We start from the raw sequence: 27,519 nt of genomic DNA on the forward strand, positions 1-27,519 counted from the left end.
CATTATCTGAATTAACATCACTACAATATTGTATCTGAACCATTAAAACTATGAAATTTAAGCATGTTGGCTTCTCCATGCTTATGAATACACCATTCAATTGCTCCTTCCCATATTTACTAAGGGTGAGCTTGGACCTCCAACTATCCCAAACCACATTAACAAACACACTCTTAAGCCATATGTTTGAAAGGGCATAGATCCTGGCATTTATGAGGAGTCGCAATTCTACCAAGGAATGTGTCTAGGCAATCATGAGGCATGAACTCGGGCTAACGTGAGGATGTCGGGCCGCCCTCATGTTTATTCCCCCACTATAAACTCTTGATCTAATTGATGCACCATTTACTTGACCTTTGATTACATATCTCATGGTAGAGGATTATAGATACCATTACAATCATCCTGACCCAATATCCCTTGTTACAAGGGGACTCCCTTATTAGCTAAGGCATCTGCTTTAGAATTTAGGTACCTTTTGATGAGATAAAACTCAACTATCTTGAATTTTCCAATTTGTATTCTTATCCTTTACAAGATTTGGGGGTTGAACTAGGCTAAAATTCCCTTTGAATTTAATCACTTGTTGGATGACTATCATGGGAGTCTACAAATAGTTGATTTGTGTAGCTTGGGAGGTACTCCAAGCCCAAGGGTTCAAGTTTTGGAGGGAAAAGCACCACAAGGGTAGCTTGTGAGCTTGGAACCCAAGTATGGGGTTTTGGAACCCATCGAGATTTGGTACAAAACATTGATGGATTTACGACATGTGATGGATGAGGATGATAGCGCTTGGAAAGACGATTTGAATGCAATGAAAATCGTCCGAATCCAAGTTGTCGTTAGAGAGATATGAATTTCTGAAGTTGACTAGGTAATTATTGGTTGTCAAGTAGGCTGACTTGATAACCAATGCATGTGTCACTTCAAATGTTGCATTGAGCCTTCATATGTGTAAATATGAAGTGATATGGAGTCATTTGGATCATCCATCTTGTGCAACACTCTTAGAAGAAGAGATTTGAAATTCCAGGAGGCTACAACAAGGAGGGGACAATATAGCATGGGTTTTGGAGGTCTGTTTCAGGGTTATTTTGAGGACCGAGTTGCTGTGATGGGGAGGTTGAGGCAGCTCCCTAGAGGGCCGAGGCAAGAGAAGGCTGTTTCAGCCTATGTAGCTAGATCTTGGGTGCATAAATCTTGGAGGAAGGGAAACGTATGTTGTTGTAGGTGGGCCACATGCTCTACCTCATCTCTGGAGGGCAGCGTGGAGCTATTTAAGGGTTGTCTATGCCCAGGAAAACATCTAAGGGTGCCATCATTTCTCCAAGACCAGGTCGGAGCCAAGGAGGGTTGTTTTTGTGGCTAATTAGGGGTTATTACAACAGCTAAATGTGCCCTAACCAGTCAAATATATAACAATAGTAACGCAGACTTGGACAATAGTGTTAATGAGTGTTGGATCCGTGTTTTTGGGTCAATTTGGATAATTTTTATAAGCAGCATGTGGAAGCCAATTTGGAGGCATGTTTTAATGACCATAAGCCTTCATCGGTGCAAATTCTGCAATGATTGGATTGGGTGTCAGATCTGGTTGGAGGGCAGCATGTTGGCTACCCAAAGTAGCCCTAGACGAGCTATCTTGAAGGATGAGGAGCAGCTGAAGGTTGGGTGAAGATAGGTGCCAAAGTGAAAAACTTTGATGGACGAAAGTTGCTACCAGCCTGGAGGATTGGAGCTCGGGAATTGGCCAACCCAGAGAGCAGTTGATGAGCCCGTGTTCATTAGCAAATGTGAGTTGCAACAGTGATAGCAGGTAGCCCTCTTGGAGTCTCGATGTGTAGATGCCTTGATGGACTAAGGCACTACTAGTGAGCAGTACAGAAGCGAAGGACCGACAGGACGAGATATGACCTAGAAGCCGCTATGAAGATTGTCATTGTATCTTGTGTACCATAGACTATTGTATTACTAAGTTTGTTTAATATAATGAAGATTGGGATTATACATATTGTACAATTTTGTTTAAAAATGTGTATAGCATATGTGATTTACTACTTTATATTTCCACTGTGCAAAGTAGTTTATGGTTGATATTCTTGGTTTGGTAGCGTCAGTGATTTTAAGACTCTAACCTAAACCCAAGGTCGTGGAAATTCAACATGGTATCTGAGCATGTCTAACCTACTTTGGGAGTAAGTAAATCAGAGTTGTGCGCAATGAAGTATAGCATGAGAGGGAGTTAGTCACAATGTGAGTGAAGGATTCACTACAATGTCGAAGTTGTAGGCAAGTATTCAATATGAGGATAGGTCGAAGGGGTTGTCCAACTATAGTCCATAGAAGGAAAGGATCAAGTTGATATTACAGGTCAACAAGATCTGGTATTTTTCAGAGAAAGAGATAAAGAAGCCAACCGACCCTAAGGAGCTGGAAATATGGGAAGATTTGGATGTGACGAAGAGATTGATCATCCTAGATGGTGTGAAGGATGCCCTTATACCTCATTTGTCTGGGAATAACACCACACATGAGATGTGGGTGTCTCCTCATTTTTATTCTAGAATAAGAATGAGAATCAGGTATTTGTATTGGAGGATAAGTTGAAGTCCACCAAGATGTTAAAGGGTGAAAGTGTGACCTCATATCTGATGAGATTCTCTCATGTCAAGGATGAGCTTGTTGCCATTGGTGTGACTATCTCAGATGGAGATATGGTAAGGATTGCCTTGAAAGGGTTCATTGAGGAATGGAAGCCCTTCATCAAAGGAATCATTGTTAGGGAGAAGTTGCCAGATTGGGATAGGTTGTGGGATGACTTCATTCAAGAAGAGTTGTGAGATGAGGAACTTCAGCCGAAGCAGAAAGCTTCAGATGATGATGTGGCACTTGCATCACAAATGAAGGGTAAGCACAAGAAGGACTTGAGTAAAGTCAAGTGTTTCAACTATGGCGAGATGGGTCATTTTTCGTCGAGATGTCTGATGAAGAAGAATGGAAATGATGAGAAGAAGAAAGGAAAGCAGGCCTCCAATGTCTCTGCTTCAACAGAGATGACCGATCTCTCCAAGAGATTGGAAGAGGAGGACTTGCTATGATTTCTCATTTCTCGTAGAGTACTATCACAAAGGATGGATGGTACATGGACAGTGGTGTGACGAAGCATATGATAGGGTCACATGAGGTTTTTGAGACTCTAGCTAGATGGGACTCGAAGTTTCACATGGTGTTGGGCAACAAGAGTCAGTTGGAGATCCAAGGATCGGGTGTTGTGCCATTCATGATGGAGACAAGACGTATGATGCGGGTCCAAGATGTATTTTTTGTACCAAGACTCAGATATAGCATGATTTCCATCTTGATGATCGAGAGGAAAGGGTTTGAGGTCTTTTTCCAGGATGGGAAGGCAAGACTCAAGCTTAGAGGCTCTAAGTCCAATGGGATTGTACTCGGAGTTAGAGAACATGGTATCTATAGGTTGACTGCCAAGCCTATGGATCATGGAAAGAAGTAGGTGGAGTAGGTATAGGTTCCAAAGAAGCAAGAGCAGGTGCAGGTGCAGATGCAAGCTTTAGAGGAGAAGATACAGGTTCTCGAGAAGAAGGTACACTATCCTGAGAAGGTCTAGGTTCCTGTTATCACAAAATCATGTACTGATGGCTGCTACCAGTTAGACTTTATGTAACTACTTCAGACCAGACTCTTGGCTAAGGATTAGCCTCCCTAGCCTGAGAGGACTCTCTCAAAACAAACTACTGATTGTGATTAACACTAAGAGGGCTAACTCTTGAAATGAGAACTTAATAAACATGCTGGTTGGACAGACAACATAAGATTTCTTCCATTGGGCTCATGGAGTCAAACACCATTTCAGTAAACCATTCAACTACTCATTCATGGAAGTCAAGGCATGTAATGTTTAAACACTCAAAACATTTTACAAATGAACCTCAACTCATAAATATACACAGGAAATCTGAGCAACTAGGTGAATTCAGAGTGATTGTATATCTATAGAGCTGTAAAACACAAAAGATAAGACAAAGCCAGATACATCTTGAGCATTTGAACAAAGTATGAATCTTGAGAAGAAAAAGTAGTCTATTATATTACTGCAACAAGTCTTTTACATAAGCCAATATAAAAACTCTGTTTTTTCCAAAAAACATCCAACCCCTATTACATCTCAGTTTGATTCATATATAGGACTACATGCTTAACCACCTCGAGCTTCCTCCTCCAGCATGAGGGGAGCATCGAAGGTTGCTATTCACTATCCTTATCTACTACATAACTAATTCATTAATTACATGATAGCTGAACTGTAATTACAAATGGTCTTCATTTACTCAAAACCCAAAATCTGTCCTCCTCGTAGCATGATGTTTTTCTGAGTCTTGACACATGTCCTCTATCTGCTTTGGTTGAGGTATCTTGGAGGAGAAAACACTGAACGAGCTAGCTTTGGATCCCTGTTGCGCATATGGCTCATTAATTGACCAAAAGATGTGCTCTGTTTTTACGGTCTCTGTCTCCCAACATTCTTCATCTCTTAAAGAACATGTCCCCTGCTCTCTAATTCCTCATAAACAACGCATATCACCTTACTCTCCAATGAGCTGGAAGCTTTGTGAGCTGAACAAGTGTACAAACAAAAATCTCCGATAACCTCAACAGAAACCCTAACAATTCGGTCATAAAGTGCCTTTAACGAGACTTGAGCTAAAAACAAAACATTTCACCTTTTCAAAATGCACATCTGTCATTCTCTGAACAGTTAGGAGACTCTTTTATGGTTTCCCTTATGTCTTTGAGGCTTTCTCTTCAAAATTTGCTGACCTCATCATTAAATTCCTTGTTTTCATTATAAAACTGCACCTACAGCAGTTTCGTAGCGCGCTACGAAACTGCTGTTTTTACCAAAACAGAATGCATTTGCACTAAAGCCTCCTTTGCTTGAACTTTTAACTTTTCAAACCTCTTCTACAGGTGCCAAGAACTTAGATGACTTCAAAATAGTGAAACTCAAACAAAATTGACCAAAACTGAAAATATCACCTTTTCCTTAAATCAACGAGCTAGCTGACCTAGCTGCATCTTCAAATTTGAAACTTCCTTCTTTAAAGCTTTGTTTTTAGCTATCAGAGTCAGGTTCATTTGTCTGAGGAGTTTAGCTTGTTTTAGAGCTGGGACAGTCCAAGTATATACATCAGCCACAGATTCTGTCTGACCCATTAAGTTTCTGCTGCCCTTCAACACAGCTCTTTTATAATTAGCATACCTAACTGCACGCTCCTTAGTCACATTTTTGGCTTTGACAATTTCTTCTTTGGTTGCTCCCACCTGATCTTTCATGGCTGTCTTCACTTGACTTTTTATGGCAATCACATTTCCTCCTTGGGTGATGATAACCTTCTTATTCTTGTCTTTATGTTTGACTGCCTCCACTGTTTTTGTCAATACATCAATTACCTCAGTTCTGGGTGACTTTACAGCTTTCTTTGCTTTATGCACTTTCTCCTTTACAGCTTCTTCTTCTTTATTCCCTTTCTCAGCTTCTTTAATTTGCTTCCTCGTAACTGGCCTTCTTGGCTTGAACATAAAGACCTCACTAGGCTCATCAAACCTTAATCTTTTCGAAGCTTTTGACTTCTTAGTGCTCTCAGGAGAAGATTGGGTCAAATCAATATGCATGGGTTCAAGATGCACTGGTTCTCCCTGTTCAAATTCAATAGCCTCAAGTAGGTCACTTAGACTGGCCTTTGAAATTGGACTCTCTTCCACAGCTACTGATTTAACTTTCTCCTTGCTTAATTGACCCCTAGTTTTAACTCTTGATGCTTTTTCAGATTCAGCTGATCCATGAACCTCCTTCTTTTGCTTGACCTTTTCCTTTGATGGTGACTGAGGTGGCTGAGGTGGCTCCTTAATAACCAAGGGTTTGACTGGTTTGTTCAACTGAGATTTAACTTTCTTTTTCTCACTAGCCTCCTTCCTAAGCTCAGCAATAGTGGGTTCCTCCATCAATTCTTCTCTTTCTCTGAGTGGCTGTGAGGTGAGGCCTGTCTTGCTCTGGAACCCGGCCATATAAATGAAAGAATCCCAATCCCTACCAATCTTCTGCAAGCCATCCATCACTAACAGTTTAACTAGGCCATGATGAAACAGTGATGACTCACAATCATCCTTCCTCAATTGAATTTTATCACACATCTTACTGAGGCTTCGAAACAAGTAGAATGGGAGATCTATAGGTGCTTTACCCGTGAAATGCAGCAACAGCTTGAAATGATATGAATAAACTTTATTATACCTGCCCTCACAAGTTAAATATTTTTGAATACAAGTAAGAAGCATAGCATAACTCTCCTTAACATAACTTCTAGGTACAGCCTTGGTCAAATCTTCATTCACATAGGCTTCCTTCAAGAATATCTTACAGGGGCTCATATCAAACTTGAAATTTTTGAACCACTCCTGGCCTCCTCTAGGAATCTCAGTTACCCTAGCAATAGCCTCTGGAGATACTGGGAATTCTAACATAGACACTTTGGAACTCAAGCCTGTAAAATTCAATGCAAATTGTTTTGTTACCTGAGTGTGTCCTCCCTTCAGCTTTTCACAAAAACTCCAGCAACCAGCGTCTTTGAAGGACTTTTTAACACCTTCCTCCCTCAATGTCAAGTCTAATCCTTCGGGTTCTGCTCTTTAACACCTTCCTGATCGATGCTCTTTCTTCTCCATTACGCCTTGAAAACTTTTGCACACAGTAACACCGGCAGCTTCAACTCAACAGGCAACTTCAAACTTTAGAACACGGGCTCGCTTGCAATGCAGCTCTCTTGAAGAAGAAATTCGGGCTCATTACAATTCAAATAGCTTAACATGTAAGCTGGCCGCTTCAAGTAATAATAATAGAACATCATGACACAACCATGCATGACAAGGACATTTAAATGAACTTAATGTGCATGACTCTGAACCTATTGGGGGAATGATGCCTCTTAATTATTTGGAAGGTACATAAACTGACAACAATCCGATCGGACATAATGACTCATCCCTGGACATGACATTTTAAGAATGTGCGCTGCAAAATCCCGAATCCGCGATTTCGTAGCGCAGACAGTTATAATTCAGTGACATGTGCTGCGAAATGGCTGGCGCTACGAAAAGGCTAAAACATTACTATGCTGCAGAATCAGCCAATCAAACGGCGCTGCGAAACTGCGAAAAGGTGCTGCGAAACTGCGAAAAGGACAAATGACACATACGAGACAAGACATATCTTAATCAATTATGATGAAGGATGACTCGTGGTTTTGAAAATGACTCTCAACAATATCATTGAAGAACATGACCCCTAAGTGGTAAACATAGGGGAACAACCATATAACATTCATTTTTACCCATGAAATTTTGGACTTAACTTATATACATGCAACTGCAGTTCTCAGTGATAACAGTGGCTCCACTTGGGATAGTGTGCTCCTGTAGTACACTAAGAACTTGTAGAACCAGTGCCTTGTTCATTTTCTAAAAAAAAACAAAACACACACACAACTGGCAAGCATCTCTTTCAAACTTTGTGGGCCTTCTCCTCGGGCTAAAGCTCTTCTGTTCAGCTTGTCACTTATTCTTAACAAGAAACTTCTTAAAACGGATATATACAATGCCCATGAGATTGTTGGCAGACCTTTACTGAGTGTAATGCTTCAAGAACCTGCCATTAACAGGCCCTCCAGCACATGGTGTTCCATCAACTTCCTGCAGAATGTAAGTATTTTTTCCATGGAAGGCAGAAATCTGATATGGCCCTTTCCATAAATTCTCAAATTTGCCATGTTTGCCTTTCTCCTCAATTCTGGCTTCCCATTTTAGGACTTTATCATTAATTTGAAATGTGACCTCTTTTATCTTCTTGTCAAAAACTTGCTTAACTCTGTTCTGATTTTGCTGATGGTCTTCAAACACCTCATTCCTCTTCTCCTGCAAAGCTATTAACTGATTAATCCTCCTCTGTATGGCATTTGGTTCTTCTTCTAACCCTTGAATTAGCTTCATAACTGGTACCCCAAGAGATGTTGGGAAAATTGCCTCTGCTCCATACACCAGTTCATAGGGAGAGGTTCCAATGGACCTCTTTGTGCAAATTCGATCAGCCCACAAGGCATACTTTAATTTCAAATGCCATGCCTTTTTATTATCCTGCAGCAGCTTCTTGACAATCCTCACAAGACTCTTGTTTGAGCTTTCAGCTAAGCCATTTCCCTGTGGGTAATAGGCAGTAGAATGACCAAGGGAAATATGATATTGATAACAAAAATTTATCAGCCTTTTAGACTTGAAAGCCTGGGCATTATCTGTGATAATCTTGATGGGACAACCAAACCTTGATAAAATATTATTTTCTAGAAAAGATATTATCACTGAATCATTAGCTTGCCTGGTAGGTATCGCCTCTATCCACTTTGTAAAATAATCAGTGGCTGTGAGTATCCAGCGATGCTGCCCTGATGAAGGAGGATGTATCTCACCTATAAAATCTAACCCCCACTGTTGGAAGGGTGCTTCTACATAGATAGGAACCAATGGTAATGGCATGAGCTTTCTTCTTCCTTCAAATATTTGACATTCATGGCAGGCTGCTATTTTCTTGTAAATGTCTTTGAACATAGTTGGCCAAAAATATCCAGCCCTCAAAATTTTATTTGCAGTGGCCTTCCAATAATGATGGCCTCCACAGTCTCCCTTATGAAATTCATCAATCACCTTATCAGCCTCTTCTTCAATGAGACAATTTAATAGAATCCCTCCAGCATCCTTCCAAAATAAATTCTGCTCATACACAAAGTATCTAAGGGATTTTAGCTTGGTGAACCGAGCTTTAGATTTGGAAAGGTTATCAGGGGCTCTATTGTACTGCAACACAAATGCTACATCCCTATACCATTCTGATGTTAAAAAATTTTCACTGATTTGGACCAACTCTTCTTCATTCTCGGAAATTTCTGATATTTCTGTGCTAAAATTGATACTAATACAGTCCAGATTTGACTGAGTTAGTAACTTTGCCAAGCCTTGACCCTTCACCAACTTGGTGGGCCTAATCTCAATATCATATTCTAACAATTTAGCTATCCACTTTCCTCTTTTTCCATCTGGGTCTGCTTGTGTAAGGATGTCTTTTATCACAGCACTTGGCACATATGCAACAATATGAGAATGCAGCACATAAATTCTAAAATCCTTAATTGCCTTTACTAATGCATATGCTTGCTTCTCCAAAATGTTGTATTTTAACTCAGCATTAGCCAATGTTTTGCTAAAGAAAGAGATGGGTTGTTCAGTACCTTGATTTCCTTTCTGCAGCAAAACTCCAGCAATTGTATCTTCAGAGGCGAATGTGAAAATTATGAATTCCTTGGTAAAATCCGGGCTGATGAGGACTGGTGCTTGAGTGAGGGACTTTTTAATTTCTTCAAATGACTTCCTTGCTTCAACTGTCCACTTGAAATCTGATCCTTTCTTTAACATCTTGGTTATATGTTTGACTACTTCAGCAAAGTTAGGAATAAATCTTCTAACAAAATTAACCTTTCCAAGAAAAGATTGAATTTCTTTCTTGCTTCTTGGCAAATCCAGTCCTTGAATAGCACTGACTCTATTAGGATCAATTTGAATACCTCCCTCAGAAATAATATGCCCAAGTAACTTACCAGAGGTTAAAGCAAAGATGCTTTTGGTTGGATTTAAAGAAATACCAAACCTCCTACACTTCAACAAGATCCTTTCTAGGTGCTTTAAGTGGTCTTCTTCCCTCTTAGAAAATATTGTGATATCATCAAGGTATACCACCACTGATTTATCTTTCTCTTCAGCAAAAGCAATATCCATAGCCCTCTGGAAAGTCGCTCCTGCATTCATGAGACCAAAGGGCATCTTTGCATACATAAATGTGCCCCAAGGTGTGGTGAAAGCTGTCTTCTCCTGATCCTCTGGATGAACAAGGATCTGATTATACCCTGAGAAACCATCCAGCATAGACATTCTTTGGGAGCCAACAACATTTTGCAAAATAAGATCCATTTTAGGAAGAGGGTAATTATCTTTCAGTGAAGCCTTGTTCAAGTTCCTGAAATCTATGCAAATTCTAATCTCCCCATTCTTTTTCCTGACAGGAACCAAATTAGCAAGCCAATTTGAGAATCTGATTGGAACAATGATCTTTGCATCAAAAAGTTTCTTCACCTCCTTTTCAATCAGTGGCATCAAAAGGGGATTAATTCTCCTTAATTTCTGCTTAAAAGGCTTCTCATTTGGCTTAATTGGAATAGTGTGTTGTATGATTGAAGAATCATACTGCTTCAGATCAGCATAGCTCCATGCAAAAACATCAATAAACTTCTTCATCATTTCAACATACTTGGCCTTCAGATCAGCTGATAAAAACTTTGAAATCTTGACTAATTTAGGCACAACTGAGTCACCTAAATTACAGCTCTCTATTTCCTCTTCATTAGCTTGCAACCTTGGCGCTTTAAACACATCATTCTGATCAAATAGCTTTTCAAGAGGAATGAGGCCTTTGGGGATTGAGTTATTTTGCAGCTGCAACACTTCAGACTTTCCCTTTGTCTCAGCCAACATATTCTGCTGATCTATTTGATTGTTTTCAAACTCCTCTTTCAACTCAAGAAAATTTCTTACCTGCTGATCATCTTCAAACACTTGCCAATTTATGATATTATCTGGGATGACTGGTCTATGGCGAACTTTCACATCATAACTGTCAGAAGAATGTTTGGGAATAACAAAAAGACTAGCTGCTACAGCAAGAGAATCTGCAACAGAATTTTGATTTCTATTCTTAATGCTGAAGGAGTAGGATTGAAATTTTTCTAACAGCTCCAATACTAAGTTTCTGTAGGCTCTCATCCTGACATCCTTTGTTTGATATGTACCCTGTACTTGCTTAATAATTAATTCAGAATCTCCACAAATAACAATGTTCTTTGCCTTCAAATCTATCAAGGTTTCCAAGCCTAACACCAGAGACTCATACTCAGCCATGTTATTGGTACAATCAAAGTTAAGTTTATATGATAAAAACTTACTTTCTTCTGTTGGACTGATAATCCAAATTCCAGCCCCAGCGCCATCTTTTCCTGCTGCTCCATCAAAGTATAAGGACCAACAACCATTGATATCACTTGCATTACCTTGCTGTTCCTCCTGACACTGATTTTCTGCATGCTCAACTTGTGATTCTCCATCAACTGACTCATGAAACAAAATGGCTGACCCCAGGCCTGTATCACATGAGTAGATAGGAAAATTTTGAGGTTTGTCCTTACTGCTTACCATGTATGCCATCCTTGTTTCACGATACAACCTCCTTTGCTCACCAAACACTGGAATAGTAGCATATGTCAGATCCATTTGCATAGTACCCTTGATTTTTGCAGCCCATGATCTTGAAAGGAGCATCCCAAACTTAGGTGGAATGTCTGCAACAACAATGTCCATGACAGTTGTTTTTGCTGGGATTTGTGTTAAAGCCACAAAAACATCTTTTATCAACCCAATGCAATGAACTCTTTTTGAATCAAAAGAAAATAAATCTTTGTATGGTCTAGTTACTTCTAATCCCATCCTCTCCATGATTACCTTGGGCATGAGGTTATGTGACGCCCCTGAATCCAGCATGGCATTATGTAGAGTCATATCATGGATATTGATGCTGATATAAAAAGGAGGAAACTCATCACTTTGCTCATCTTCAAGTCTTGGTCCTAAACAGATAATAGGATTATCCTCTTGCACACTTAAAATGTCAGCCCCTCCTGGTGGAGAATTGAGCATTTCCACAATCTTACTTCTATATTTGTCTACTTTGAGGATTTCATTAAATGGGACTGATATTTTAATCTTAGCAATCTCATTTTCTATATTAAAAACAGAAGTAGACCTTTCAATCTCCTTAAGAACTGCAGGGTTCTGAACATCTTTTTTATCAATAGAAGTATCACCTTTACCATCAGTCTGCTTTGACTTTTCCTTTTTGTCTTCCAATGCTTTTGAAACATTTTTCCTCGGCTGTACTTTATTTGCTGTAATAGGGACATCTCGGTTTCTGAGATTGTACTGCTTCTGAATTTCAAATATAGCATGCTGATAACCTTTCAAGAAATCAGAAGGTTCCTCATCTGCCTTTACCAAACTAGACTCATCATGTTCCTCTTTTGTTAGGAAAATTTCTGAGTCTTCTTCACCAAAGCAATGAATAGACTCCTCAGGCACCTCAGGATCTTCCTCTTCATCTACCATATTTTGTTGGAAAGGAGGTCTCACTGGAGCATCTGTTGGCTGATTTCTATTTTCCCTTGGCCTTTGCTGATTTTGAGGCCTTCTAAATTGAGGATTCCTAAACCGAGGCTCTTGCTGAGCTTGAGGAGCAGCAGCGTTCCCAAGTGCTAATTGATCCATTAGTTTCTCCATGGTTTTCATCATGACTTCAAACTTGTCTTCTTGAGCAGAGGTAGAAGGCTTGTCTTCTTCTTTTATCTTAGCCGTTGCCATCTTTGACTTCTTAGCAGCTAGTATATTCCCTTCTACTTTAACTGCATCATTCTGCATGTCAGCAAGAGTAGCAGACTCTCTTTCTCTGAGTAAAAGAGAGAAATCTGAATCAAAAGACTCAGCATATCTTAACTGTGCCAAGGCTCCAGGAGGCTTCAAATGTGCTGGAATGGAATTATATACTTTATTAAACCTCTTGGAAAAATTTTGGACAGTCTCATCTGGGGCTCTTCTTAAACTATTATATTCATTGAGAGCTTGAACAGGATTGGTCCTATTTCCCCACTTTCTCAGAAAACTATCTTCAAATTCAAGCCAACTATGAATGCTACCAACTCCAAGGGCTTTAAACCATTTTCGGACTTCCCCAATAAAGGTTTGAGCAAACAGTCTTAACTTTACATCTTCATCATCCACTTCTTCCCTATCAATAAAGTCATTGAATCTATCCACATGTTCCTCAGCTGAAATTTCATCATCTCCTCCCCAGGTTGGAATCCTAGCAGCATACTTACTAGGAAGATCATGCAAAACAGCAGGGAGGGCTAAAGGAGCATACCTAGCAGGCACAGCCATAATGAGAAGAGGAGCAGGGATAACAGATACTGTGTGACTAGGAGGACCAAAACTAGTATGAGATGTTGACTGAGGAGAATTTGGACTAGCAGAGGCAGAAGATAAAGTCTGAGTACGGAAAGGGCTATTGGGACTTTGTAAGCCACTGACAAAAGAACTCCACTTTGGAAGAGGTAGACCAGTTTTGGATTTAAGTAAAACTTCAAAAGGGTCAAGCTCTTTAAGCTGCTTCAAATCTTCCTCCTCTAATAACAATTCAGAGGTGACAATTTTCCAAAACTCTTCTTTATCTCTTTGTGACACTAGAGATGAAGTATCAATACCTTTCTTTTGTAAATCTAATATGATACCAATGAGTTCTTCTTCATTTTCAGACCTCAACAACACTTCTTGGATTTTATCATCAACAATTTTATCCTCTAGACTTCTAGCAAACTCCAGAAACAAAGATCTTGAAGTATTTGAAGTACCTGGTATATCAAAGAATCTTTGTTTACTCCTTGAAATGATATTAGGATTCTCCACAGGACTAGGTGGGTTTGGATCAGGATTACTCCTTGTATATCTTCCCTTCGAAGCCACCTTTCAAGCTTTAAAATTCATGGAGTCACCAAGGTAGAATGCAGCCTCGAAAACCTTTTTTTGAACACCTGCTACCTTCAGAAATTCAAACTTATCACTACGGGAATGAGTAATCTTCAGACTCCCGGCAGACGCACCAAAATGTTATCACAAAATCATGTACTGATGGCTGCTACCAGTTAGACTTTATGTAACTACTTCAGACCAGACTCTTGGCTAAGGATTAGCCTCCCTAGCCTGAGAGGGCTCTCACAAAACAAACTACTGATTGTGATTAACACTAAGAGGGCTAACTCTTGAAATGAGAACTTAATAAACATGCTGGTTGGACAGACAACATAAGATTTCTTCCATTGGGCTCATGGAGTCAAACACCATTTCAGTAAACCATTCAACTACTCATTCATGGAAGTCAAGGCATGTAATGTTTAAACACTCAAAACATTTTACAAATGAACCTCAACTCATAAATATACACAGGAAATCTGAGCAACTAGGTGAATTCAGAGTGATTGTATATCTATAGAGCTGTAAAACACAAAAGATAAGACAAAGCCAGATACATCTTGAGCATTTGAACAAAGTATGAATCTTGAGAAGAAAAAGTAGTCTATTATATTACTGCAACAAGTCTTTTACATAAGCCAATATAAAAACTCTGTTTTTTCCAAAAAACATCCAACCCCTATTACATCTCAGTTTGATTCATATATAGGACTACATGCTTAACCACCTCAAGCTTCCTCCTCCAGCATGAGGGGAGCATCGAAGGTTGCTATTCACTATCCTTATCTACTACATAACTAATTCATTAATTACATGATAGCTGAACTGTAATTACAAATGGTCTTCATTTACTCAAAACCCAAAATCTGTCCTCCTCATAGCATGATGTTTTTCTGAGTCTTGACACATGTCCTCTATCTGCTTTGGTTGAGGTATCTTGGAGGAGAAAACACTGAACGAGCTAGCTTTGGATCCCTGTTGCGCATATGGCTCATTAATTGACCAAAAGATGTGCTCTGTTTTTACGGTCTCTGTCTCCCAACATTCTTCATCTCTTAAAGAACATGTCCCCTGCTCTCTAATTCCTCATAAACAACGCATATCACCTTACTCTCCAATGAGCTGGAAGCTTTGTGAGCTGAACAAGTGTACAAACAAAAATCTCCGATAACCTCAACAGAAACCCTAACAATTCGGTCATAAAGTACCTTTAACGAGACTTGAGCTAAAAACAAAACATTTCACCTTTTCAAAATGCACATCTGTCATTCTCTGAATAGTTAGGAGACTCTTTTATGGTTTCCCTTATGTCTTTGAGGCTTTCTCTTCAAAATTTGCTGACCTCATCATTAAATTCCTTGTTTTCATTATAAAACTGCACCTACAGCAGTTTCGTAGCGCGCTACGAAACTGCTGTTTTTACCAAAACATAATGCATTTGCACTAAAGCCTCCTTTGCTTGAACTTTTAACTTTTCAAACCTCTTCTACAGGTGCCAAGAACTTAGATGACTTCAAAATAGTGAAACTCAAACAAAATTGACCAAAACTGAAAATATCACCTTTTCCTTAAATCAACAAGCTAGCTGACCTAGCTGCATCTTCAAATTTGAAACTTCCTTCTTTAAAGCTTTGTTTTTAGCTATCAGAGTCAGGTTCATTTGTCTGAGGAGTTTAGCTTGTTTTAGAGCTGGGACAGTCCAAGTATATACATCAGCCACAGATTCTGTCTGACCCATTAAGTTTCTGCTGCCCTTCAACACAGCTCTTTTATAATTAGCATACCTAACTGCACGCTCCTTAGTCACATTTTTGGCTTTGACAATTTCTTCTTTGGTTGCTCCCACCTGATCTTTCATGGCTGTCTTCACTTGACTTTTTATGGCAATCACATTTCCTCCTTGGGTGATGATAACCTTCTTATTCTTGTCTTTATGTTTGACTGCCTCCACTGTTTTTGTCAATACATCAATTACCTCAGTTCTGGGTGACTTTACAGCTTTCTTTGCTTTATGCACTTTCTCCTTTACAGCTTCTTCTTCTTTATTCCCTTTCTCAGCTTCTTTAATTTGCTTCCTCGTAACTGGCCTTCTTGGCTTGAACATAAAGACCTCACTAGGCTCATCAAACCTTAATCTTTTCGAAGCTTTTGACTTCTTAGTGCTCTCAGGAGAAGATTGGGTCAAATCAATATGCATGGGTTCAAGATGCACTGGTTCTCCCTGTTCAAATTCAATAGCCTCAAGTAGGTCACTTAGGCTGGCCTTTGAAATTGGACTCTCTTCCACAGCTACTGATTTACCTTTCTCCTTGCTTAATTGACCCCTAGTTTTAACTCTTGATGCTTTTTCAGATTCCGCTGATCCATGAACCTCCTTCTTTTGCTTGACCTTTTCCTTTGATGGTGACTGAGGTGGTTGAGGTGGCTCCTTAATAACCAAGGGTTTGACTGGTTTGTTCAACTGAGATTTAACTTTCTTTTTCTCACTAGCCTCCTTCCTAAGCTCAGCAATAGTGGGTTCCTCCATCAATTCTTCTCTTTCTCTGAGTGGCTGTGGGGTGAGGCCTGTCTTGCTCTGGAACCCGGCCATATAAATGAAAGAATCCCAATCCCTACCAATCTTCTGCAAGCCATCCATCACTAACAGTTTAACTAGGCCATGATGAAACAGTGATGACTCACAATCATCCTTCCTCAATTGAATTTTATCACACATCTTACTGAGGCTTCGAAACAAGTAGAATGGGAGATCTATAGGTGCTTTACCCGTGAAATGCAGCAACAGCTTGAAATGATATGAATAAACTTTATTATACCTGCCCTCACAAGTTAAATATTTTTGAATACAAGTAAGAAGCATAGCATAACTCTCCTTAACATAACTTCTAGGTACAGCCTTGGTCAAATCTTCATTCACATAGGCTTCCTTCAAGAATATCTTACAGGGGCTCATATCAAACTTGAAATTTTTGAACCACTCCTGGCCTCCTCTAGGAATCTTAGTTACCCTAGCAATAGCCTCTGGAGATACTGGGAATTCTAACATAGACACTTTGGAACTCAAGCCTGTAAAATTCAATGCAAATTCTTTTGTTACCTAAGTGTGTCCTCCCTTTAGCTTTTCACAAAAACTCCAGCAACCAGCGTCTTTGAAGGCCTTTTTAACACCTTCCTCCCTCAATGTCAAGTCTAATCCTTCGGGTTCTACTCTTTGACACCTTCCTGATCGATGCTCTTTCTTCTCCATTACGCCTTGAAAACTTTTTCACACAGTAACACCGGCAGCTTCAACTCAACAGGCAACTTCAAACTTTAGAACACGGGCTCGCTTGCAATGCAGCTCTCTTGAAGAAGAAATTCGGGCTCATTACAATTCAAATAGCTTAACATGTAAGCTGGCCGCTTCAAGTAATAATAATAGAACATCATGACACAACCATGCATGACAAGGACATTTAAATGAACTTAATGTGCATGACTCTGAACCTATTGGGGGAATGATGCCTCTTAATTATTTGGAAGGTACATAAACTGACAACAATCCGACCGGACACAATGACTCATCCCTGGACATGACATTTTAAGAATGTGCGCTGCAAAATCCCGAATCCGCGATTTCGTAGCGCAGACAGTTATAATTCAGTGACATGTGCTGCGAAATGGCTTGCGCTACGAAAAGGCTAAAACATTACTATGCTGCAGAATCAGCCAATCAAACGGCGCTGCGAAACTGTGAAAAGGTGCTGCGAAATTGTGAAAAGGACAAATGACACATACGAGACAAGACATATCTTAATCAATTATGATGAAGGATGACTCGTGGTTTTGAAAATGACTCTCAACAATATCATTGAAGAACATGACCCCTAAGTGGTAAACATAGGGGAACAACCATATAACATTCATTTTTACCCATGAAATTTTGGACTTAACTTATATACATGCAACTGCAGTTCTTAGTGATAACAGTTCCAAAGACTCAGAGGGATTGTAGTTCGAGAGGGAGCTTGCAGATTCAGAGGGAGATTCTGCAACCCAAGAAGAGCATGTGGTCAATGGTGAGCAAGGGTGCTCCTACAACTTCCAAGAAGGAATCATGGAAATAGTGGAAGATGTTACAGGATAAGAAGAAGAAGCGGGTTGCTTCCAGCAGTGACAGTGACACTTCTGAGAGGGGCGTAGTTCACCGTACAAGGATTACTGTGATTGTGAGTGCCAAGAGTTGGGCAAGTGTTGCGAGTAGTGGTGATGATGATGACGAGATACTTCCTAGTCTTGAAATTACCTCCCTTGCTAAGAGAGAGTGTTGATTTCTGTAGCTTGGGAGGTACTCCAAGCATGAGGGTTCAGGGTTTGGATAGAAAAGCGCCACAATGGTAGCTTGTGGGCTTGGAACCCAAGTATGGGGTTTTGGCGCCCGTCAATATTTGAGACACAACATTGATATGTTTACGACATGTGATGGATGAGGATGATAGTGCTTGGAAAGACGATTCCAATGCAATGAAAATCGTCTGAATCTGAGTTGTCATTAGAGAGATATGAATTTTTGAAGTTGACTAGGTAATTATTGGTTGTCAAGTAGGCCGACTTGAGAGCCAATGGATGTGTCACTTCAAATGTGACGTTGAGCCTTCATATGTGTATAAATATGAAGTGATATGGATTCATTTGGATCATCCATATTGTGCAACACTCGTAGAAGAAGAGCTCTGAAATTAGAGGAAGTCGTAGCAAGGAGGAGACAAGACAACGTGGGTTTTGGAGGTCTATTTTAGGGTTATTTTGAGGACCGAGTTGTTGTGAGGGGAGGCTGAGGCAACTCCCTGGAGGGCCGAGGCAAGAGAAGGTTGTTTCAACCTGCGTAGAGGGATCTTGGGTGCATAAATCTTGGAGGAAGGGTAGTGTATGTTGTTGTAGGTGGGCCACAGGCCCTACCTCATCTTTTGAGGGCAGCGTGGAGTTGTTTAAGGGTTGTCTATGCCTAGGACAACAGTTAAGGGTGCCAACATTTATCCAAGGCCAGGATGTAGCCAAGGAGGGTTGTTTTGATGGATGATTAGGGGCTATTACAATAGTTAAATGTGCCCTATCTAGTCATAGATATAACAGCAGTAACGCAGACTTGGAGAACAATGTTAATGTGATCCGAACTGGATTCTTAAACACTTTTAAAATTCCCTGAACTCTGTAAAACTCATATCAAAGTTTCAAAGTATTATGGATGTCGAAGCTTATCAGAAATTACCTCTGAACAATGTCAATTTGTGGTTAGCATGGAACAACGAGGACCCTCAGTCAAAGCACATAGACCATTGGCCCATGGTGACCGCACATTGGCACAAATTGAAAAACGGGAGGTCGAATCCAAAAACAGAGGCAGTTTTTGATACGCGATTGCTAATCGCGTATCGCAGGGCATCCCCCTCAATGAAGGAAAGCCCCCAAGCGCTCGATCATGAGGAAAAGCATAAAACCGTACGAAAATTGTTGATTCTGCAGAAGGTGGGTCCCGCACTAAAACCAGCAGGATATCGGAAGGGCTTCAAGCGGTAAGCGGGTTCGACCGAGTCCCACCCGATGCCATACACTAGGTGACACGCATCCAGTGGATGAGAGAGAAAACCGCTCACATCGCGCGGGTAAAGGTCATGCTACTTACCCGCGCGATATGGATGGAGACTGTAGGATCTAGAAGCTCCAGATCAATGGCGGAGAAATGATTCGATGGATGACCGGATTTTACAGGGAAATAGGCTGAGTCATATAAGATTTGAGGTCCGGCATGACCGATGAGTTGGCAGAGGAATCAGTTTCGCAGGAAATCTTGGAGCAATGGAAATAACGACTGTTCAAAGAGAACTGACACTCAGTTCGTGAGAAAACAAGTGGCCACTCCTTTGTGAAGCGTTACACAGTGATAATGACGCAGAGCAGGGGAATTCTAGTGGATAGAGGCAGGATATCCAAAGAGTCGGGAAAAGGAAAAGAACAATCAGGGAGCAGATTGGCTTTAAGCCACAAACAGACAAAGAGTAAAGGGAGCAGAGAAAGAGAAGCAGAAAGCCGAAAGGCAAGAAAGAAGTGAATTGTAGAGAACAGAGAAGCTGAACTGACCTGCAAAGCAAAGGCAACATTGAGCAGACAGAGACAGAGAGGGTCCGAGAGTCTGTGAACTCTAGAGAAGACTTGAGAGGTTCACGCAACTCCTCTGTGTATACCTGTCAGGTATTGAGTACCAAATTGGACTCATACCACTGAGACTAGTTGAGGTTGAGATTCAGTAGGGGAGTCTGTGTACTCTAGAGACTTGGGGAATCCAAGTACAATCCTACTGATAATCATCTGTTAAAGTGAGACTCAAATTGAGCTCCTTATTGTAAAAACTCTACTTTAAGACACAATAGAAAGGCCACCACTGAAGGCTGGACCAAGAGACGTAGCCCAGGAGGATTGGTGAACTCCTTATTAAATTTCTTGTGTTTATGTGTTTGCTTACTATGTTCTCTTACTGTTTTAGTGTCTGTGTATTTCGTAATCTTATCAATCCATTGCATAAAATAACATAGGCACACCCCAACACTTGAGTCTGTAATACCTTCATTATTTTTCTGAGGTCATTTACGAGTGATTTCAGATCAAGTGGTATCAGAGCTTCTAGGTTGTTAAGGTTAGACAAGCTTGTACTGGATTTTGTTGTTGAATGCTAACTAGATCAAAGCTTAAATTAGGAGGAGAGTTGGTTGAAACTAACACAGAAATTGGAAGAGTCTATCCTTTGAAGAAAATGTCAGAAGAAAGTCCCTTGGGACCAAACCCCCAATTTATAGATAGTTTCATGGCCATGAGGTCCATGGTAGAGGAAATGTATAGGGAATTTATGAAACATAAAGATGAAGATTCATCAGGCTCCAAACAGGATAAAGGAGAATAAGAGTCTCTCCTCCATGACCACTCAAAAGGCAAAAGGAAAGAAGAAAACTTTCTCACACCTCCTTGTTATCGGGAAATCTAGTTTCTATGCAGAGCTGCTAGTCCCACTAAGGCTGGTAGCTACCTTAGAAACAAACAAACTAAAACCACTTTCGTTTTCCTTTATGAGAAGTAGATAAGAGGGGAATAAAGGAGACCAACCTCTATCTTGCGCTTGGTTCCTTGCTTGATTCCTCTCCTTTCTGATAGATCTTTGCCACTCGCTTCCTCGTCTACCTAGCTTCAAAGAGCACCTGTGGAATAAAAGCAGCATAACACTATCCAAGAACAAAGATCTACTATCATAAACAATATAGGACCATATATATATTGACCACACAAATGCATATATCATCAATCATACAAGAATGTGGAGGAAAACTTGAATAGCTTTATTAATAATCAAGAATAGCAAAGAGGATTACAACCAATTGTTCTGACCCAGCATCATCCTCTCAGCAAGAAAGCCCTTCTTCACCTCATGAAAAGCTTAGATCACCCAACACTATGATGTTACACCAAGAAACCAACAGCACTTCCTTACAAGATACAAAATTCCAACCTCTGGATCTCTAGGATGAGGGATCCATATATAGATGTTTGCAAGGGGGATGAGTCAGCTTCTGAGATTTGATTAGTGTCCTCTCTCTGATAGTTCTTGATTCCACTTGGATATTGACGATCTCTTACTCATCCCTGGGCGAATGCAGAGAGGCAAGTGTCACAGGAGAAGTTTCTAGAAGATTCCATGATCCTCCACCTTGCAGATTGACCCTGCCATTTGTCCACTCTCGCCCATCGCACCCCATAGAAGGGCTTTTCAGTATGCATCACACCTCCCATGTGCATTTAGGTGGGATGCAACACACTTTGACCATGGAGCAGGTGAGATGGTCCAGTTTTGACCAGTTCTGAGTAGTTTTTCATAGAGAACTTCTAGGAGATGATGTAATCAGCTGACCTTGTTATTTTAGGGGTCGGAACAATACTTTTAGGGACTTAAGAGCCCTTGGTTTATGGACATTTATGATTGGTGTTGTAGTGCCCAAAAATGTCTATAACAGTTGCCCCCTAAAGCATGAGGTCGTTAATCTTTTGATGTCGGGTGAAATGCTTTATCATGAGGATCCGAAGTTTTTTCGAGCTGGAAGGAGACCTGTAATAAGATACAATACAACACATTATCTTCATAACATTTTCATGATCTAGCTGAGGTGGGCATTCCCATGCTCAGCTTTATAAATTCATTTTCATGTACATAAGACAGAAAATCGTCTGTGTGCAGGCTGATGATTCTGGTAGAGCCATCATCCCTTGGATTGGATGATTATCTATGCAGCGATGATGTACATTTGATGTCTTTATTTGAATATATATCGCAGCCCAGATGGATGAAACTAGATCCGGGGTCTTCAAAATCATTTGATCTTCACTCAAAGTACAATTCGATCCATGTGAGAGATGTTATGGAGTCGAACATGGAAAGACATCGCCTGATTACCAGCCAATGATGTAAGTTGTTAACAGGCGCGAGAGGAATCACCGATAATGATGATGACCCTCAAGGTACTACAGTACAATTCACGTGGTGTGAATAAGGGACTTGGCGTCGAACACCACGCAAAATCTTTTGGTCGAAGGCCATTGATGTAAACCTATCGCCGGAAGTGAGAAACTTGCCATTAAGGCATGCAAGCTTCAAAGTACTGAAAAGGTTGTTCCTAGATCGTCTTCCTGGATAATGAGCTGATGTCGACAGGAAGCGATCCGTCATAGGAGGGCCTTAGTGAATCCCACATCAATGACATGGAACGGAGCAAATGATTTTAATGGAGGTGAAAACGATCTGATGATATAAGGTTCAGGGTGGCGGTCATGAAAGAATGGAGCGTAAATGTATTGCAGTGGATGAGACATAGGTGAATTCTCTGAGCAACTTCTCTTGAACATACTGGCGACACCGACATGATGGATTGGTAGCATTAACCCCAAATATGGATGGTGTGATGGACCAATGGTGATATGACCAGTGAACAGAACAACCCAACCCGATTCGGATGCGGAGTGAAAGTGTCATGTTCAAGAGCGACTTGCTACCAATAAAGTTTCTTCAAGTTTTCTTCCCAATTTTTCCCCAGTCATTGCTGACCAGTACCCCTTTATTTTTGTCAAGCTTGAGGAGGATAACATATGCTTGTTCTATAATTTTCCCTTCGGGAAAACCCATCGCTATGTTTTGACGAGCCTAGCGATAGTGAAACTCGTTCTTGTCTTTATGGACAAGTTTGTCGCTATTCGGTTTTAACGAGTTTAACGACAAAGATAACTCGGTCCTTTTCAATTTTAGAGAATCTGAAAAGGGATGTAAAGAAAACTTCAATAATCCTTTTTCGTCATATAATCCCTTGAGTCCGAAAAAGTATAAAATAATACAAAAGGGATGAATTTTCGGTAATTTTAACGAGCCGAACAAAACAAGCGCTCGATCATTTTGTGTAATAATCCCTTAGGTCCAAAAAGATTAAAATCTAAAGGAGGGATAACACTTTCGGTCACTTTAATGAGCTGTAGAGGTAAATTGCTCGGCAATTGTTTCATATTTTACGAGTCAGATAAAAAGAGCTTAAAGGAGACTCGTTTTTCGAGGAACGAGTGATAAATTCGGGTAGCAACTAATTCCATGTAAGGTTTGGAATTTTCTAATCACGGCAGCGTCACAAGGATGGCTAACAGGATCACTCTTCGCAGCTGTTCCTCAAAAAGGGTAAACAATCAAATGGAGGTGAATGATCGGCCAATACAGAGTGGGGGTGATGATGAGAACAAAACCAAGGCTTCAAAGGCTGATAATAATGCATTCACGATGGTTATTTACCGGAAATTGGTTCATTTTTTAATGAGCTTAAACTCTGGGGGAACGTTTGCTCATTGCTTATGTTTATTTTTTAACGAGCTTGAATTCTGCGTTAAAAATGCTCGATCCAGTCGTATAATAAAGATGTCTCAATTAAAATGGAATTTTTTCAAAGCTTTGTCCCGCATCCTTTCTTTATGCAAGTTAGGAAACGACCAATCCTACGAGTTTAAAGGGTTAGAGGACCTACAAATTTAAAAAAATAAATGGTCGTTCTTCGCTTGCATGCCAAAAGGTTTGCATGCCCCCGGGTATAGCGAAAAATTTCCAAGTTACCAAAAATTATTCTATCCATACTGTGGACAAAACACTTCCTAGGCGATGTCTACCGAGATAAACAAAGGTGAGTGGCGCAACTGGCTCCACTCACATAACTTTGGCGAAGGAATCTTATTCCAGTCTAATCTCATAAACTAGTCATATATCCTTCGGGGAAACCTACCCTATACCCAAGGTTTTCCTGTCGAAACAGACCAGGGTGCATGCCCCCTGCGTTTCAGTCATGTCCTCCGAATCACTCGTGCTCATCAAGTGGACAGACTGTGGATTGATGAGACATTCCTTGCGCGAAAAGACCATTCAGGGATGGTATTTGACTATTTGCTATGTGTGAACTAGGGAATGAAAGTTGGCCTATGAGCTTGACCACTCTTCCTTCATGCGGAAAACACATTACTCTAAAGAGTGAGGAGACAATGGCTCCCATGCAATAAATATAGTCACGTCCAAGGAGTAGATTATAATCCAGGGATCCTTGGACTACCATTACGTTCATGTGAACGATTTTTCTTCTCAATGTTATAGGCACATTGGGAAGGATCCCTAACGGTCGACTGGTTCCTTTGTCAAAGCCTGTTAGATTTCTCACTTCAGGCAAAAGCGATGGCGAACCAAGCGCTTCTCAAGCAGTTGAGGAAAGGATACTCAGAGAAGCCCCTTCATCTATGATGGTACCGGCCATGACCATTCTATATATTTGAGCAATGATTCGAAATGGTACACTAGCCGGTAAACGGGGTCTGCCTAGTAGATTCCAATCGAAGGAAACAACTAGGTTGCTTGGGGGTGGGACCGAATAGACGGCCGGATACAACTCTGACGAAATTCCTTCCTGCGGTAAAGGAACGGGTAGACTGCCCCCGGGTTCATCGGACTCTGTGCTTATGAAGAGAATTTGAACAGTGTCGTTCTTGTTCCCTCCGGTGACTGTATCATCTAAAGATGGACCTTCTGAAGGCAAGACCGGGTCAACTGCCGCCTCGACCTTTTGACTTTTGTCTAGTGTGGATTTAGAGGGTTCATCTTCAATGATAGACGCTTCGGCTGACCACAATGGCGTGTCAGCCGGATTTTCAACTAGTGACGGACTCGGCAAGAGTTTCTTATATCCAGGAGGAAGCCGTAATCGTGAAACCAGACAGTCGTCCAAAACCCTTTTAGCCTTGTCTAAGAAGGGACAACGGTGGACGGCGTGATCGCCTTCACACAATTTACAAGGAAATTTACATTTTCTTTTTTGTCCAGGAGCTTCACTTTCACTAGTTGACGGTGTATTCTCAACATGATCGTCAGAGATTGATGACACCGGATTGTGCAAACGAGGAGACCAGTCCCTTAAGATCCGAGGGATGCAAGGACAATCTCGATGATAGTGGTCTCCTTTGCAAATGACACATGGCGATTTAGGTCTGGACGATGCCGTGTGTGGATTTTCACTAGACAATGCCTAGTTGCCCCTTTTCGCCTTTGGCTCCTTCTTCTTCTTCTCTTTCTTCTTCTTCTCAGTTACTTGATTTTTGGCTTTACCAGCTTCATCAAGCGAAGAGGAGGGAGGAGAGGGAGAATTGGATGAAGTAGAAGGTTGGGGGGTAACTTTGGTATCGTTTAGTTACTGACTTGATTGTTGAGGAATCACGGTGTTCTGAACGACAGAGGTCGAGAAGAGCCATATGGGCAAGCCGATTGTCAATCCTGGAAGCGACAATGTGGGCATATGGGGTGCACCAACATCTCCCCAAGAGGAGAAAGGACTAGAATTTCCTCCAAGGGGAAATCCTTGGTTGGTGGACTCCATTTTTCTCAACCTGAGACCAACGTAGGAGAGGTGATGTTTATTCCGATTAAAATACATTTTAGATGCTCTGACACAACTTGTTTTTTCAATTTTTAAGAGTCGAGAAAAAACAAAAGATGACTCTAGTCGCCTTCGATTTTTAATGAGCCTGAAGTGACAAGTGCTCAGATGGACCTTTTCCTTTAAGGAGTCTGAAAAGGAACGAAAGAGACTACTCTAGAAATCTAGACAGAGGGATTACCAAACCAATCACAAAACTGCAGAATACTTTTTACGGTACGACAGTCAATCTTCCCGAATGCTGTGTTCAGTGCATTGCGATCGATAGGGCGGCAGACACTGATTCCTATGGATAAAGGATAAAGCCTATTGTGGTCTCCCAATATATACTCGATAGTACGTGGGAGCACAAGTCCGTACTGGAACTTATCGTCTCAAAGTGGAGGAATCACCCAACCAGTAATGAAAACAACAGTTACCAGGTTTTACGACACCGGAATACGTCTCTAGCCTAGACTTCTAAATGTTGTGCGTTAGGTTCCAAAGCGTTTTTAGATTCTTCAAATTTATTTTACAGTTTATCTTGCTTAAGAAATTTTCATTTCAGGTTCACCATGTGATGTAGATATACAATTCCTAAAATGCAATCTAAGATGATAAACAATTGTTTAATCTTCTTTTTGCAATGAAAATCCTAGATACTAAGGAAAGAGAGACGATATTCTTCCAACATAGAGCAGAGAGCACACACTATATGCACTGTCCTAAATCAAACCAACAAACAGTCTAAATGCAAATGCACATGCAAGTATTTGTTTTCGGCCTTATTAATGTGTGAATGATAAAAAGAAAGCTAAGCACAAATCTGAATTATTTTTCAAAGCGACATTACTAACAAGTTTCTTTTCAAGACAAAATGAAGACAATGATGACACTTTGTTATTTGGAATTGAAAACTTGCTTTCAACACTTGAAAAACTATTAATTCAAAACAAATACAAGAGTAACAGTGTAATTGACTATCAAGAACAATCGGATTCTCTTCTATGACTGAAAACGACACTTGCGACACTTTCAAATCAAGAAACGACAATTCAATTACACTACTTCTATGTAAAAGAGAACTGAAAATGGCTCACAATACATAAAAACATTTACAGTTCTTTGCACAATGGAGGTGGAATAATGGCAAGGAAGGGGGTTTCCAATAGAGGTATACTAATTATAGACAACAAAACTCCTGAATAGAGCTGAAAAGAGTGAAAAAACCAAATTCTGGAGGCAAAATTAGCCCTTTCTGATCAGCGCACCTGTTACACAGGGATTCCAGTATGCATCCCACCTACAGCACACGGGAAGTGCGATGCATACTGATATCCTTGAAGAGAGGGTGCGATGGTACAGTGCGAGACTTTTGATCTAGTTCTTGATCACAGTTTGTAGCACAGTTCAGGGATTTTGGCCGAGAAAGTGGTAATCAGTAAATAAATCACAGGGGTAGATCTAAGGAGGTTACTAGGGGCAATTAGAGAACTTGTAAATCGATTGTTCAGTTTATAAACAAAACCTGGAGATAGATTGAAGCAACATTGATCTACTTTGCACTTGCATAGCAAATGCAGTTCGAAGGCTAGCCGGCTTGACTTCAGGCTCCGTCTGTAAGTTTATAAAGCAAACAAATATAGAGAAACAAACAATCTATTCGATCCCCAGTGGAGTCGCCATTTTGTTATCAGGAAATCTAGTGTCTATGCAGAGCTGCTAGTCCCACTAAGGACGGTAGCTACCTTAGAAACAAACAAACTAAAACCAC

This window comes from Pinus tabuliformis, chromosome 6, assembly GCF_031772625.1.
Source record: "Pinus tabuliformis cultivar Carrire ecotype Pingquan chromosome 6, CPIR1, whole genome shotgun sequence".
Classification (NCBI taxonomy): domain Eukaryota; kingdom Viridiplantae; phylum Streptophyta; class Pinopsida; order Pinales; family Pinaceae; genus Pinus; species Pinus tabuliformis.